The sequence below is a fragment of the Peromyscus leucopus genome, chromosome 17 (assembly GCF_004664715.2).
Source record: "Peromyscus leucopus breed LL Stock chromosome 17, UCI_PerLeu_2.1, whole genome shotgun sequence".
Classification (NCBI taxonomy): domain Eukaryota; kingdom Metazoa; phylum Chordata; class Mammalia; order Rodentia; family Cricetidae; genus Peromyscus; species Peromyscus leucopus.
The window spans coordinates 38416599-38435034 of NC_051077.1; positions in this window are offsets into that span (position 1 = coordinate 38416599).

Consider the following 18436-nt stretch of genomic DNA (forward strand, 5'->3'; position numbering starts at 1 on the left):
ATAGCTCTGAATATGAGAAATCTGAGAACAAGGTTGAAATAAATCTACTTCTTGAGAAGGGACTAATGCTTCTGTATTGGTTTCTTTTCTGTTGCTGTCATAAAAATACTATGATAAGTTGTCTCTGTACTTTTTCCCATCATGGTCTCAATGTCCCTTGCTCGTAGAATCACTCCTCTCTCTCATCGATTGGACTCCTGGAGCTCGGCCTGGCACCCGGCCGTGGATCTCTGCATCTGCTTCCATCAGTCACTGGATGAGGGCTCTATGATGACAGTGAAGTTATTCAGCCATCTGATCACCTGAGTAGGCCAGTTCACAAATGTACTGTGGACCAATAGCTGAAGAGTGCCCATGGTACTGGATTAGGTTCTCCGGATAGGCAAGACAGTTGTTTAGCTTAAACTGTTTAGGGGGCCCCTAGGCAGTGGAATCAGAACCTGTCCCTAGTGCCTGAGCTGGCTTTTTGGAACCCAGTGCCTATCGTGAGACACCTTGCGCAGCCTTGTTGTAGGGGGAGGGGTGTGTATCTGCCTCAACTAAATGTATCAAGCTCTGCTGACTCTCCATGGGAGACCTTGCTTTGGAGGAGGTGGGAAATGGGGGGGGGTGTTGGGAGGAAGGATCGAGGGGCAGGAGAAGGGAAGAGGAGGATCTGTGATTGGTGTGTAAAATGTAGAAAATTTCTTAAGAATAATAATTTTAAAAATGGTAATATATATATATATATATATATATTACCATATATATGTACATCATGACCAAAATCAACTTACATGAGAAAGTTGAGTTTGTTGTGGCTTACAGTTCAGTGGCACAGTGCATCGTAGCAAAAAAGGAACAGCATGGTTGCAGGAATAGGAGAGATGGCTGATCACATTTTTCATAGACATACAGACAGTAGAGAGATATAACAGGAAGGGAGGAAAGGCTATAAACTCTCAAAGCCTGCCCCACATGAGACATGTGCTTCCTCTAGCAAAGCTCCTTCTTGCCAAAGTTTCATAGTCTCTCCAAATAGTACCACCCACTGGGACCAAATATTCAAATACAGGAACCTACAGAGAACAGGTCTTACCCAAACCACCATAGCTTTCTTGTCTCTTCTAACACATGCTGACTCCAGGTATTACTGCTTAGGTCCATCTCCGATTGGCTTCTTGCAACTTCTGTCTCTTGTGAGGACACATTACTGGGTTTAAGGCATCCAGCTCTCATAGGATGATGCACAACTTGAGAGCTTTAGCTCAATTACATTCACAAATACCACCTCCCCATCAAACAAGGTTGTTCATGGGTTCAGAGGTTATGACGGAAGACACTGATCTTACAGTCTTTTCTTCTATCGTCCCACCTGTCATGTACTATTCCAAGTAACCTTAAGTCTTTTAGGGAAACCTGTACTGACGTCATCCTTAGAAGATGATAGTATATTTTGTATTAAAGGAAAAACAGATTCCATAACATATCCTGATGGGAAGCAGTCCAATAAATTTGTTTGATTATTGCACCATCCCTTTGTTTAACTGAGATGTTTCCAGTTGAAAATTCTTTGCTGCCCTGTGGAGAAATCAAGTCTCTTTCATGTGCAAAAGGACAGCTGTAAAGCCAATGCCTCAGAACACCTCTGTGGAAGGGGAGTTGAATGTGAGCCATTCAGAATTTCCTCATTTGTTTCCTTTCCTCTGTTTAAACCTGTGAGATTCTTTCTTTGTAAGACTGTAAAAATTGTGGATCTAGACTTCCCAAGCTCATTTCCCCACTCCCACAACAGCATTTTCTGTCATTTCTCCTTAGTAGGAATACTACTAAGCTGGTTACTAATGACCAGTCATGGTACATATAGATTTGTGCATCTTTCAATCATCATCATAGAAGTTTCTGTTTGCATTAGGCAACAATGTATGTTCAAAATACTCAGCCCTAAACAAGTTATTCATACCATACATACCCCTTCCTCCCAAGGCTCAGGGATCATTGTGGAAGAAAGGACAAAAGATTGGAAGAACCAGAGGTGGTGAATAACAAGAAAGAAAAGGTATTTTCCTGACACACCAGCAAGTGCTATGTTATGAACTCACAGAAACTGTGACAGCATGCATGAGAGCTGATCAAGCTCAAGCCAGAAAACATCCAAACAAAGAGAGAGGAAGTGATGAAGTAGACACAAAGTCCCACCAGTAACTGAGGAACTATTGACAATTGATTGCTGCTGGGAGACACAGGGAGGGAGAGAGAGAGAGGGAGAGAGAGGGAGGGAGAGAGAGAGAGAGAGAGAGAGAGAGAGAGAGAGAGAGAGAGAGAGAGAGAGAGAGAGAGAGAGAGAATGATCAAAATACACTGTACAAGACTGTCAAAGAACTAATAATAAAAGTAAGAAAAATAATACTGGATCTTGTTTTTTTTAAAACCAATCAAAAATCCTGCTCTCCCCTCCTCCCACCCCTCCACCCCCCCCAACCCATCCACCATTCCCTCCTACAAGAAGGTAAGGCTTCCCATGGGGAGGTACATTTAGTAGAGGCTGGTCCAAGTCCCCCTCCCCTGCCTCAAGGCTGTGTGAGGTGTACCATCATAGGTAGTGGGCTCCAAAAAGCCAGATCATGCACCAGGGATGGATTCTGATCCTACTGCCAAGGGGCCCCTTAAGCATTTCAAGCTACACAATTGTCTCTCTATATAGAGGGCCTAGTCCAGTCCCATGCAGGCTCCACAGCTGTTGATCTAAATTTCATGAGTTCCTACTAGCTTGGTTTGGTTGTCTCTGTAGGTTTTCCCATCATGATCTTGATGCACTTGCTCATAGAATCCCTCTTCTCTCTCTTCAACTGGACACCTGGCACTCTGCCTGGTGTTTGGTTGTGGATCTCTGCATCTGCTTCCATCAGTTACTGGATGAAAGCTCTATGGTGACAGTCGGGGTATTCACTGATCTGATTACTGGGGTAAGCCAGCTCAGGCACTCTCCCCACTATTGCTAGTACTCTAAGCTGGGGTCATCCTTGTGGATTCCTGGGAACTTCCCTAGCACCCAGTTTCTCCCTATCCCCATGATGTCTCTCTCTATCATGTTATCTCTTTCATTGCTCTCCCACTCCATCCCTGTTCCAGCTTGACCATCCTGTTCTCTTATGTTCTCATTAACCAGACTACAACTCACAGTTCCAGAGAAGCTAGCTAACAAGGAGGACCCAAAGAGGGATGCATGATCGCCCTGGGAAGGGGAAATAGATGGATCTTATTTTTTATTATTTCATTGAGAAATGTACTTACTATCACTTATATAATGACAGTTTAACATTCTATTATAATTTCATGTTTGATTAAGGTCATTACATCTTATTCTATTGCATCTTATAATTTCAGCAATATTTCCTGATAACAAGTCCACCCCCTCCTTTCCTTCCATTTAGCTTAACAGACAATGTCTGCCATTTTCTTCTAGCCTAACTGATAACGTGCCAACACCCACAACATCATTTTCTGGCATTTCTGCTTAATGGGCATATTATGAAACTGATTACTAGTCATTACTTACTGTAATGTAGTAACCGTTTACTTACAGGAGAACAAATGAATCAAGGACAGCCACATTACTAAAGCCCACCCAGTATAGGTGACCGCTCACAAAACTTAGAAATCTGGAGGGTACCATATAACCTGTAGAGCAGTTCAACTGCTTGGAGATTGTCTTTTCCATGTGGCTCAATTAGGCTGAGCCTCTTCAGACAACTTGGCTGGCCATTGCTTCTTGAAGGTGATTTGGCTAACCAGCCTCTTCCTAACAGGTGGGCTGATCTCTGAGTGTCTCTCAGCAGTCCTTATTGTTTATGTATTCTTGGGAAGGGAGGATACTAGTGAATCTAGTCAGTTTCAGGAACTTGCTGAAGTCATTGAGTTTTACTTCCTGAAGTAAAGGAGCTTCTATGCAGGGCGGAATGTTTCTCCATCCTTAGGACAGTGGTTCTCATCCTTCCTAATGTTGTGGCCCTTTAATATAGTTCCTCATGTTGTGGTGCCCCCCACCATAAAATTATTTTCATTATTAATTCATAACTGTAATTCTGCTACTGTTACGGGAATATAAACATCTGAGTTTCCTAATGGTCTTAGGCAACCCCAGTGAAAAGGTCATTTGACCCCCAAAGGGATCACAACCTACAGGTTGAGAACCACTGCCTTAGAATACACTGTTGTTTCACTTATCTTGAATGTCCTATGGTTTAAGGAGTTTCCCTCCAAGGCAGGAGTTTTTAATCTTAGAGGAAACTGCTATACTATGTGTGCTAACACATAAATAGTGAGACTCTTTGGTAGAATTCATTTATTGTGTTTGTTGTCCATGAGGAAGAAAAACAACATCATATAGAAAAGAAAGGACCATGAATGTAGGATCAGCTGGATGAGGCCATTTCATGGTTCTTTCCTCTCCTTCATTTTATTCTACTCCTAATGTATTATTAATGACAGGCTAGATAACAGCTGGGTCTACAGGGATATTCATTGTGGCTGTAGATTTCACTCCAGCTGTGCTGGGGCTGATATGAAGTATGCAAACATGTAGGCGAGCCCCTCACTATTATCAGAGCAACTCCCACCTTCTGGGCCAAGCTAATATAGCCTACAACATTGTCTCTCAGAGAAGAATGGTAGCTGGCCCAGAGGAAACCACAGGTTTCCTGAGAAGCATAACATTGCTAGCAATGAGAAGAAATGGAAAAAGTTAGGTCTTAGATTTCAAAGCCAAGGCTCTCTGCCCTGAGGATAACTTCCAAATTCTGCTCCTAAACTCACAAGGGAACAAACTGGGATTATGCATTTAGCCTCCTCCTGGACTGTAGACATGAAAGAAGGGCAACAAGCTAAATTACTCCTTCTGGGAGGAGAATTTAAAGTCCTCAAAGACGGGAAATCCAAATTAGATTGATAAATACTCCAAATATGTTAGCAAAAGTCAGGAACCTTTGTAGAAGATGAGAAGATGTAAGATGTTTCAATAGAAGGTTTTTTTTTTTTTTGACCACAAAAAGCAGTTAAAATACATCAACTTCATGGCTTGAAAGACTAGACTACATACAATCAATGGGCCAAGAATTCAAGGAAGATCTCCATCAAACGGGACACAACAACACAGGCAATAGACACAAGAAAGAAATGAGTACCAGATGAGTACAGGCGTTATCAGCCAGATAGAAGTAGTCCAAGTAGAAGAGATAAGATGGCGAATTTGAATGTTTAAATATCAGAGGACAACATTATCAAGAATGTAACATAAAGACAAGATGCAAAAGCTCAGAATAAAATAGTTCATTGGTTTGCTTTTTCATTGAGAGTGCTGAGGGAGTTTGATAAGATACAGAGTATTTCCTGGGAAATGAGAACCATTTTGACATCCTGCTTTTCAAGACCTGTGTGAGAGAAGGCCATGAGGCAGGATTTTCTAAGTCTTGGAAGAAAAGAACTTAGCATATGAAATTAAATGTTTAGTAAAATGTCACACAGAGATATCTTCACACATAAATGGAAATAACATTTTAGCACATACACACACAAAAAAAAAAAACCTTCAATGACACTGAATCGATAATAGAGGAAAAACATAGGAAGGGGAAAAAAGAAGTGTGTGAGAAGGTTAATTAACAAAATGTATTGTTCTCTAATGATTTTCCCAGTATGGTGATATAAAGTTAAACCACGACAGGGGAAGGTGGTAGAGAGGACAAAGAACACTGAATTATTTACTTTGCAGAGAAAAAAGTGAAGTTGTTACAAGACTGAACATATACACAAGGCTCATCAAGATGCTCACCACATGAATAAACATCCAAAATCATGATTTCAAAGCAAAATGTGCAAGACTGACCTAGACCAGGGACAACAGATATGAGGAAAAAAATATTAACTAATTATTTATTATTATTTTTATTTTTAATTAAAAATCACAAAATGAAATAACAGAACAGTATTTGAATTAAATAAGTTTCCCAAAAAACTTAAAATCTCTAGGGCTACAGAGATGACTCAGTTGGTTAAGTGTTTGTTATACAAGCATGAAAAATTGAGTGTAGAGTCCTAGCACCTACATAAAAAGCTTGGCATGGTAACATAACATAAATCTACATACTGGGTAGACAAATACAAGAGGATGCTTAGGGCCAGCCAGTCTTGCCAAGTCAGGGAGCCCCAGGTTCAAAAAATAAGGAGTATGACTGAGGAAGATACTCACCACTTGCTGTGGCCTCCACACACAATCACATCCCTACACACATGCATACACAAACAAATTTTTTTTGAGACAGTCTCACTATGTAGCCCTGCCTACATCTCACTCTGTAGACCAGTCTGGCCTCAGGTTCACAGAGACCTACCTGTTGCTGTATTCTGAGTGCTGGGATTAAAGAAGTGTACCACCACACCTGGCAATTTTTTAAATAAAAACTCATTAATCTAAAAAATCTTAAAATAAAGATAGCTTATCAAGATAAAAAATTCAAGACCAAGTTATTAAAGCCTTTTGTTTGAAAAAAAATTAATTTTTTTAAAAAAAATAAATTTATTATATTTTCATAAATGTATGTTTTGGTATTTTACTCAACTTTACCTCTTACTACTCACCAATCCCTCCTACCAAGCCTCAAAGTCTACATCTTGCTTACATATATATATTTATATATTGAAACCTAGATTCTGCATGAGGGAGAACATAAGTGACATGTTTCTGATTCTGACTACTCTTTCAGCATTATGATCTCTAGTTTTGTTGACTTTTATGTAATATTTCAATTGCATCCTTTATAGATGAATAGATTCCATTTTGAGTCTATCCATCTGTCTTTCTGCCTGTCTATCTATCTATCTCTTGGCTATCTATCTATCTATCTATCTATCTATCTATCTATCTACCTATCTATCTATCATCTATCTATCTGTATCACCTTTCCTTATCCATTCATCTTTTAATGAGCATCTAGGCCCATTCCATATCTTAGCTATTATAATAATGTACCAACAGACATAAATAATCTGATGTCACTATATATGCTATTTTGATTTCTTTGTGTGTATATACTATAGTAGTATAGTTTAATTATATAATTCTATCCTTTGTTTCATGAAAAGTCACTATAATGACTTCCATAGTTATTACACTAGTTTGCATTCCCAACAGCAGTGAAGAAAGGTTACTCTTTCAATATGCCATTGGCCCAGTATCTTTTGTTTCCTTGACGACCACAATTCTGACATCAGTGAGTTGGAATCTCAATGCGGTTTTTATTTACATTTTTCTGATGATTAAGAATGTTGAACAATACTCAATTTTGTTTGGAAAAACAGAAAACCCAGGATATCTAAAAGAATCCTGTACAACAAAGCCACCTCTGGAGGTATCACCATCCCTGACATCAAGCTCTACTACAGAGCTATAGTAATAAAAACAGCTTGATTGGCAAAAATAAAAAAATAAAAAATAAAAAAAATAAAAAACCAATGTGTGGTGCAATGGAACTGAACTGAAGACGCTGACATTAATCCACACACCTATGAACACCTGATTTTTGACAAAGAAGCCAAAACTGCACAATGGAAAAAATTAAGCATCTTCAACAAATGGTGTTGGCATAACTGAACGTCAACATGTAGAAGATTGCAAATAGAACCATATCTATCACCATGAACAAAACTCAAGTCCAAGTGGATCAAAGACCTCAGTATAAAACCAGTTACACTGAACCTGGTAGAAGAGAAAGTAGGAAGTAGTCTTGAACACATTGGCACAGGAGACCACTTCCTAAATATAACACCAGTAGCACAGACACTGAGAACAATTAATAAATGGGACCTCCTGAAACTGAGAAGCTTCTGTAAGGCAAAGGACACAGTAAACAAGAAAAAACGACAGCCTAAAGAATGGGAAAAGATTTTCACCAACCCCACATCTGACAGAGGGCTGAACTCCAAAATATATAAAGAAGTCAAGAAACTAGACATCAAAATAACAAACAACCCAGTTAAAAAATGGGCTATAGATCTAAATAGAGAATTCTCAAAGGAAGAATTTGAAATGGCCAAAAGACATTTAAGGAATTGCTCAGCATCCTTAGTCATCAGAGAGATGCAAATTAAAGTGACTCTGAGATACTATATTACACCTGATTGGTAAGTAGCTAGGCAGGAAGTATAGGTGGGGTGAACTGACTAAAGGAATGCTGGGAAGATGAAGAGCAGAGTCAGGAGTCACCAGCCAAACACAAAGGAAGCAAGATGTGAGGGCAGAACTGAGAAAAGGTACCAAGCCATGTGGCTAAACATAGATAAGAATTATGGGTTAATTTAAGTGTAAGAGCTAGTCAGTAATAAGCCTGAGCTAATGACCAAGTAGTTATAATCAATATAAGCTTCTGAATGATTATTTTATAAGTGGGCCACAGAACTGTGGGGGCTTGGCAGGACTGGAGAAAATTTCCAGCTACAGACATTGCATTAAATTTGTAGATATCTTTCAATGTGACAGCTTTTTTGAAATATTAATTCTGAGTCTTTGAAGATGGTAAGATTTGTCATCTTCTAGTGTCTTGTTTAGTATTCTTTTTACTTCAGTATTTAACAGTCTTCCTCAGAGATGCCATTTATTCCCATAGTTAAGTTTATTGTTAGGTTTTTAAAGCTATTGTGAATCAGATGTTTTCAGATCTCTTTCTTGAAATGTTCATTATTTGTATCTAGGAGAGCCACTAACTCCATATGTTGATTTTGAATACTGTTACTTTGCTAAAAGTATTTGTCAGACTTCAGAGATTTCTGTTGGAATCCTTGGGTCATTAATGTGTATAACCATCATCTGAAAGTAGAAACAGATTGACTTCTTCCTTTCCTATTGGCACAAAAGGCATGTTTTATTTTAGTTTTAATTATGTTATGTATGTGTATCTGTGTGTGGATATATTCATGAGTGCAGGTGCCTCTAGAGTTATCAAATACCCCTAGAACAGGAGTTACAGGCTTTTGTGAACTTCCTGATATGAACACTATGAATTATACTTGTGTCCTCCACAAGATCACCATGCAGGCTTAACTACTGATCCATCTCTCCAGTCCCAAAAGATATATTTTAAAGAACATAATATATAAAAATTTAAAGAATGAGATTATTACAAATAATACCATCTGCTAAAAATACAGATTCTTAATATTAAAGTCATATCATTCTAGATAAAATAATTACCAAAATTATTAGTTACCATATATAATTAGTTACAAAAAATATTAGTTACCAAAATCTAGTTACCAAAATAATTAGAGGAAAACTCCATGCAAATGAACAATAACTATAAACCAAACAGGTATAGCTAATACAATCACAGGTAAATAAAATATATTTACAATTTGCAAAATAAAAAAATTAATTAGATATTTTTAAGAATTCTAAAACCGTCTGAATATACAACAAATAGTAAATGCTGCAGAAGATCTGAATCATAAAATAAGCTTGTGTTGATGTAGAGAGCTTCATATTTTAAAAAGATTTGATAAACATTTGATTGAATCATAATAAGAAAACATCAGATTTATATGAGGCCACAAAAGTTGCATTAATAAATTAAAAGAATCTTCCTCATGCAAACTATGACACAAACTATAATGCTAAAAAATTAAAAATCAATAACAAATAAAACAGGCTATTACTTGCCCTAGGGTTACAAAGGCAGTTGCAATATAAATTACAAACAGCACTCAATCTGAATGACAATGAGACCATTACATATTACAATTTATGTGAAAACCTGAAAACAATATTTGGAGAAAAATTGAACTTAGAATTGTGTGTGTGTGTGTGGTGCCAATTTCAGAAAAAAAGATTGGAAACAAGTCTGCTACTATTTAGCTCATGTAACAAACAATAGGAAAAAGAACCAGTAACAATGGGAAAAAGCAATTACAAGGAAAAAGAGAAAAACAGTGGAAAATAATACAGATGAATGATAAAACTAATGCTTATAAAGTCCTCTGACAAAGAAATACTAAGTGCAGTTAGAACAGGTTAAAAAATACTTAGAAAACATTTAAGCACAAAATTAAAACAAGAATACAATTAAAACTCCAATATTAAAGTAACATAGCTAATAAAAATATTTACATTTCCATACAGAGTGGAGAAATAAGATGGCATAGTAAACTTTCAATGACATGAACCGATCAAATCATCGATTAAGAAAAATTTGGGTTGTAAATATGGCTCATTTGGTAGAGTGCTTTTCGAGAATTCAGATGAAGCTCTGGGTTTATATTCTGAGCACTGAACAAATCAGGTATCCCACCATGCTGGAAGGGCAGCGATAAGAGAATCAGAAGTTCAAGGTCATCCTTGACTACATAGCAAAATTGAGGTTATCCCACCAATCAGGACATGATCCTACTTCCCCCTGGTTCTTGTGTTTTCTGTTGTCATGAAGTTTGTAAAATATCTTATGATCTTTCTAAATCATTCACAAATCCCTAGGTCATTTCTTCAGGTCCTAAAGTTCAATGACACTAAGTACCACATCCTGAAAGAAAGAGAGGAGGGGGAAGGAAGGAAGGAGAAGAAGGAAGGGAGGGAGGGAGGGAGGGAGGGGGGAGGAGGGAGGGAGGGAGGGAGGGAAAAATACAGAGTGAAAACAAAGGTTATATCTTTGTACTCTACTGAAAGGGGGCTTGAAACTCTACCTGAAAAATGGAAGATTGAAGGTACTTTTTTCACTCACTCTTACAGTCTGGGTGAAGAAGAAATACCTTGAATCAAGGAGGTACAGGTGTATGACAGACAGAAAATGAAATATGTCTAGCTACCCCCTCTGTTTTGACTGTTCTTTATCTCCACCCATAATTTATAATATGCTCATATTTCACAAAAGTCTTCTCTGCCTGTGACAATACTGTGCCTTGGAATAGGGTCTAAATCACATGCACATCAACTCCCAGAGGAATGAGTTACTGCACCTGGCTTAGATCTGAACAACTCAATTATTGCTCAGATTCTGTGAAATTTTTGTTTTGGTAATATTCCTGCTATAGAATAAACTAAACCCCTTATACAATAATGAGGCAATTCAACAGTAAAAATGTGAAATATGTAATCAAATAGATAAATCACAAGGAAGGGAAGTAGGGCTAGAACCTTCATTTGGACAATGATCAAGATCCCTCTTTATAATGATTCTTCCCTGCTTTCAGTTCAAAGCTCCCTTGCCCATGTCCAAAGCTCCATGTCAGGGCTTCTTAAACTGCTGGGCCACCTAAAAAGTTTCCTCTAACAGATTTAAGTCCTTTTAGGGCTCTTTTTGCTCAGTTGTCTCTGGCTTCTATTAGCTTTCCTTTTAAATTTTAGTAACATGATGAGAAATATTTGAAGATGACCTAGGTTCTTTTCCAAAATATATTGCAGCATTTTAACCGTCCTTGGTGTCAGGGATTAATCATCTACTAACCTTGTAATTAAATTATTGGGTAATAAGAACTGAGTTTCAAGGCGGCTTGCACAACCACATGGGTATGCTAGAAAGCCCTCTATTTCTCTGGACTTCAGCTAAGCTTGACAAGTCTTTCTTCCACCCAGAATATCTCACTCAAGCCTTAGTCCATTCATAATGCAAAAAACCCATGGAATGTTTTAAGAAGAAAGCATGGAAAAATATTTTGAAGATTGTAGGAGATATGCTCTGATATTAGGCCTGATTAGCAGATCATTGAATTTGACTTCATTCTGCCTCCCATTTTGTGAGATGCATAGTTCTTACCTAGGTGGCCAGAAATTCTAGTATTTCTTGACCCTTATAGCCTGTAAGGGTTTAAACCTAAACAAAATACAGAGTTAGAGAATGGATACAGCCATGAGTTAATGGAGTGAAATTCTATTGCAGATATTCCTATTGAAAGAAACAACTGTTCCCTGATGTTTTTGGCTTGGTGGAATAAGAGGAGAAAATTTATCAGTTTTTTTTTTTTTGTGTGTGTGTATGTATGTATGTATGTATGTGTGAGGCAATAAAGATAATTTATATTTTTACTGCTTTTGGTTGCTATGATGTCACTTTTTTTCTAATTATACTAATTTAATTCCTCAGTTTTAAGAAGTTATTTGACCTTTTCCCTGTATTGAATTCATGTCTGTGGTTAATGTCTACATATACCACATCCTTATATGATTTTCAAATCTCCTTCAAGATGTGATATGAACCTATAGCTCTTATTTTGATTGGTAAAGAGTTCTCTTTTCCAAAAGTCAGAAATAGTGAGTATAACTATAAATACATAGGTACAGAGATTAACATGTTACATAAATATATATGTAGTTATCTTTAGATACATATACCTGTTGTGTAAATATATTCAGGCTTATTGAAGTAAGCATGGAGTGGGTTCTTTATCCTGGTGAGCCTAATGTACAACCAGGACCTATAACCAAATCCAGACATCACTTTTCTCTTTTAGAAACTTCTTGTCAGTGAACACAAAAGTTGTTTGAAATTCCCATCCATTGAAACACATGGTTGGTTCTAACTCCACAGTCCATAGATTGGTAAATAAAGAGAGCTGTTGCTGTGGGAATGCCTAGGAAGAGCATTTTTCACATATTTTTAGAATTTTGTTATAGGACCATTTCATGTCAGGCTCTCTATTTGTGTCACAAACCACACATTGAAATTATACTTTCCATTATACCAGAGTCAACAAAGAAATCAGTGTAATCAGGTGTGTTTATACTGGAAACTCATTGCTTTCTGTAGCCAATCTATGTCTGTTTAAGACAACCAGTAATCTTAGTCAACTAAATATATTCTTTTCTATTTGGTTCTACCTCATTTCATCTCTGAGTATATGAACCAAGTGAGATAAGAGAATTATGGGCACAAATCAAATGTGTAGTGATTTACACTGGATTCTGCTTCCAAGAGTTAAGGATTTCTATTAAATAAATAAATAAATAAATAAATAAATAAATAAATAAGTGTGCTGCCTAATTATTTAAGATACAGGGATGAACCTGTGTAAATAATACACACTCAAGCATCCCTTTCTCAAGGTCAGTCCATTCTGATTAACATGAACATACCAGCCTTCTTGCTTATTACAGTAGTCAAATCTGTTTTTTCTTGATGTTTATACTCTGTCATCTTCCTGTAAGATGTTACTAATGATACTATAACATTTATAAGGTCTGTGGTGGTATATTGTGTACCCTAATAAACTTGTCAGAAGAGCAGAGTCGAGCCAGCCACCAGATTAAACATAGAGGTCAAGCAGTGGTGGCACATACCTTTAATCCCAGCACTTGAGATCTCATGCCTTTGCTTGGGAAGCACACACGCCTTTAACCCCAAGAAGTAATATGTCAGGGTAGAGAAAGGTATATAAGGCGTGAGGAATCAGGAATTCACTCTCTTTAGGCTGAGGATTTCTTATATGTAAGAACTACTGGCTGGCTGTTCTGCTTCTGTGATCTTTCAGCTTTCACCCTGATATCTGGCTTTGTGTTTTTTTGTTAAAAAACCCATCTAGATTCAGAAAACAGAGACCTCCTACTAATTCTTAAAACACAGTTACTATAGGACTGGAGATATGACTCAGTGCTGGAGTGCTTGTGTGGCATGCCTGAGGCTCTTGGTTTCCCCACCAGAACAGCAAAAAAGAACAGTTAACATTAAAAGATATTCTAAAAATCTTCGTACTTTCTCCTTATCAGAACATTCTTAAAGACCTATATGAAAAGAAAATCTTTTATGTACTCCTGTGGAGGCATAGTTAGAAAATAAGTCCATGATTAATATATTATAAATTTACTTTAGCATTCACTCTCTGAAAGCATTTGGATTATTTCTTTACATTAACAAGGTAATTCTCACATCTCAACTTTGTTTACAGTAGATCAACATTGAATACAGGCTGCTGTCAGCCAATTGAGTAAACAACAGAAACAAGTTTCAGTCACTCAACTTAACACAGAATCCAGAATCACAGACCCCTTCACATATATTGATAAATTAACCTTGGCTCCCTTTCCTGGATAAATATGTTAGGAATCCAAATCCTCATGATTGCTTGAGATTTTTGTTTATGTAAATGAACAAAGTCCTGCAATTGTTATAGCCACAAAATTTAACTTCCTATGACATTGTTGTTGGATCTGGCTGTTGTAATAATTATGGGTTGACACTGGCCCTTGAATGGGTAGTAGATTCTAGGAGAATGGGTTTTATATGGTAAGGAGTTGAGGAATGACATCAAGATAGAGGAAATATAGGATAAATAAGTGTGAAAAATTAGACAATTAACCTTAGAATGCAACATGAATTGAGAGGATACAGAGCCAATGTTGAACCACATGAAAGGTTTAGCTAGAATGATGACACTGTACATAAGATGACATATCTCTCATTTTGTTGTAGTCTACCAGATGACCTAATCATTTCATTTTAATCATCAATGGGAAAGCAAGCTATTTATATTCTCTCTTCTCTCCTCCTCCTCTCCTTCATCTTCTTCCTTTTTTCTCTTCTTTCTCTTCCTCTTTCCTTCTCCTCCTCCTCTCTTCTCCTCCTCCTCCTATGCAAGACAGAAAGACCTAGTTTCCCAGTAGAAGTCATACAAGTCTTTAAATGTAAAACAGTGAATTGAATGACAATCACTACATCATTATCTCTTTATTCAGCATTTTACTATAGCAAAATACTTAGAATAAAATGTATCTGCAAATGCATTTTCACCTATCCCTTCACTTCTTCCTTCTCTGTAGGACATTTGTTTGCATCATCTAATTTTCCTGAGATTCATTTTGATAGTTAAATCTGCTGAAACAAACAGGTAAAGGAACCCAAGAGGGTATATTGATTTATAGAAGAACAAAGTAAAGGGGTGACAGAGAGCAAAAGTTGAAAGGAAAGAATAGGTGTAGTGTTTTTTTTTTTTTTTTTTTTTTTTTTTTTCTTGGAGATGGTTAGAAAGAGTGGAGAGGAGTAACAGAGACTACAGGAGACAGACAAGCTATTTGAACAGAGAAATACTAAGAAAACACGTACTGTGGTTTTTAAAAAAAAAGTCTTTATGGTATAGTTTCTCCTCTTCTGGAAAGGGAATAAATCAGTTTTAACCATGCTTTCTGTTCAGTTACATTTTGTAAGATTCTGTTAGGTACATTTATATTAAAGCTAACAGCTAAATAATTCCCTTCATTTAATTACCTCAGCTATTTAGTTATTCTGCTGTTAACTTCTACATCTGAAACTTTATTCTTTCAACAGAAGCATGTCTTCTCACAAGCAGGCCTACTCAATTTCCTGGTTGATATACTATCCCCAAGGGATGATGTGACTCTGGCATATCCTGGATGTTATTAGATTTCTATTACTTCAATCTTTTTGTTGTTTTTTTTTTCAAATCTCATCAACTATAGAAAAAGGTGAAAGTCTTATTAAAATTTTTACCTGGTCACCAATAAGCACCCTAAACTTTCAGAGGTCTAGAAACACTTGTGTCTGCACTAAACTGCTACCGTTGAGTTTCACCTCTCCTTGTACTCTATATCCCAAATATCATTTTATTCTGGTGATTTGGACAGTTTTGTGACTTTCCTTACATCCTAAGTAGGAGTACCATGTTATGGTGTCTTTTTCATAAATGTTTGGCTGGGATTCACTGTGTCAGTTATCCAAACAATATTTGTTTCTATTTTCTTTCTTTCCTCATTCTTGTCTCTGTTCTCCTTTGTGTCTTCGCTATTTCATATCACATGTATACTTTGCCAAACCCCCACTGCAACACCCCTTATTCCAAACCTTCATGGCCTGCTGTCTATTTTCATAGCCTGGGTCATCTATCATAACCCTTATTTACATACATATATATATATATTAAAGGTTGGGATCTGCATATTAGAAAGAAGACGGAATTTTTATCTTTCTGTGTAAGGACCACCTCAATATAATACAATGCTTTCTACATCTATCTACTTTCCTGCAAATTTTGTCTTTTAATTTTCATTTCATAATGTTTTATTAAAAAGAGATACACAAAGATGTGGAAGGATACTTTGTTTGAAGTAGGGAAAATGTTTGAAATCTTCTAATCTTCCATTGACCAGTGATGAAAAATCAATAAAAATCAGTTTCATGGATCCTTTTCAAGCCAGAAATTTCACTGTGCTTTGAGTGAGAAAGTAGTATGGACCACCAAACATACCCATTTACAGCTAATGGAAAAACTTCAAATTACTTACACTAGTTTAATTTTAATTGTTACGTTATGTTGTGTTATGCTATGTTATGTTAGTTATGTTGTGTCTTTAAAAGTAATTTAGTCAGTAATAGACTGCATTGGGCCTCTTTGCTAGGCATTATTTAAAATGACTTTAATAATGATTTGTTTATATGCTTCCCTCCTTGTCAATAGAAGATGGACTCATGAAAGATCAGTAATATGTCTTTTATTTAGTTGTGGATTTAACATCAATAATAATATGTGGCACATAAAACATGATCATAATATATCTTCAGTGTATACCAGGAGTGTTCAGTTGAAAATTTCATAACATGACTTTTTATTTTTATTTTTTATTTTCTGTTCCCACATCATCCAGTGTGTCTTATCACACCACTGATTGACTATAGTCCTTAAATCAGAAACAGCATGCCTCACACAGTGCACAAAACACCCTCTTCCATTCCATAGCCAGTGTTTTCTCACAGTGTTCACATTATTCACCTGTGTGAAGTTACTGTGACAACTAACCACTGTCTCTTCTCCTCTGCTTTCTGACGCAGCTGCTATTGATTCTCTTTTTACCCTCCCCCACAATACCATCTCATCTTTTCAACTGCTTGATTGCAGACTTTCTTCAGATTCTAGGGTTAACTTGCTTGCCTCGTCTTTCCTTCTGCTCAAGGGTTCAATTCTGTTTTCAAGTCTTATCAGTGAGAGATTCCAGTAACTCCTAAAGATGTTTGGAATCTTCAGCATTCAGCCCAGTGTCTCATCTCTGACATCGATAACTTTTTTCAAATCTCTATGCTTTGCTGAATTTTGATGCTCAATAAATCCCAAGCTCAGTGCTTATTCTTTCCATTATGCTGCTTCTCAACAGCCCCCTTTCCTCAGATGTTCCAAGACCAGACAATAACACTCCTACCTCCATAGATATCTAAACTACAAATTGGTATTATCCTTTCTTCCTCTCTTTTCTACCATTACTATTTTGATACTTAATTTCCGCTGAATTTAGTAAACAACATGAAATGTGTTCCCTCAGTTATGTCCTGCTAACTACCACTTTTACTTAAATCCATATCTTATGTCCTACTGAACACTCTATTTTATCTTGGTTATATTTACGTTATATGATAATTCTGATCACAGGGTCTCTTTCCTCTCTAGAGTATATGGTCCAAGACTTATGACATGACATGAAAAGAGCTTCACTATATCCTACAATGTAAATTTTCCTCCTCCTCCTTTTCCTTGCCTTTTGTTTTCTTCCTCTTCTTCCTTATCTCTCTCCTCTTCCCTTTCCCACTTTTCCTCCTCTTCTCATTTCTTTTGTAGCTCAGAATGAATCTGATCTTACCAAATAACTCAGTATAGCCTTGAACTCAAGATTCCTGTCTTAGCCTCTCAAGTGCTGGGAATACAAGCATGCACAGTGTTTATGGCATATCTTATTCTTACAGTTTGGCTATGAGATGTGCCTGAAACACATTCATATTAAGTGAGTGGTTACTACTTGTTGGGCCATAAGAAACTGGATTATGAGGGCTTTATATTAAGGAGATTAATCCTTTGATGGGTTCATAACATGATGACATTGTCAGGAGACATAGAAAACCAGGAAGTAGGGTCTAGTTGTGGGTATGCAAAGCCCCAGCCTCTTCCAAGCCATCTCTACTCCCTTGCTGTTGTAAGGTGAACAATGTTACTCTTTCTTACCCTCCTGCCGCCACCATGGGGTTCTGCCTCATCACAAGCAATGGCAATAGAACTTGCCAGATATAGACTGGGGCCTCTGAAAGACCGAGCCAAATGAAATATTTTCTCCATTATGAAACGTTTTCCTCATGTATTTTTCAACTGTGTCAAAAACTGATTAATGCATATTACCCCTCCACCTGCCCTTCTTAAGCCTCAACCTCCTCTTTCCTTTCTGGCCTTTCTGGCCATCCTGGCCTTTCTGGCCTTTGCATCCATCCTTATGGCTTGGTTGCCCTCACCAAAATTAACCAGTTTATTCTTTCCTTTCCTCTCCTAACAGTGTATACATCTGAAATTATCCTACAACTGTGATACCATAATTTGTTATTTACTGCATTTCACTGATTTTTTAAAGTAACTAACTTGGATCTGAATCCTAGCATAGGATTACTTTTATAACTCTGTGGTTATCCATGAAATATTGTGGAGGCATGAGAAAGTA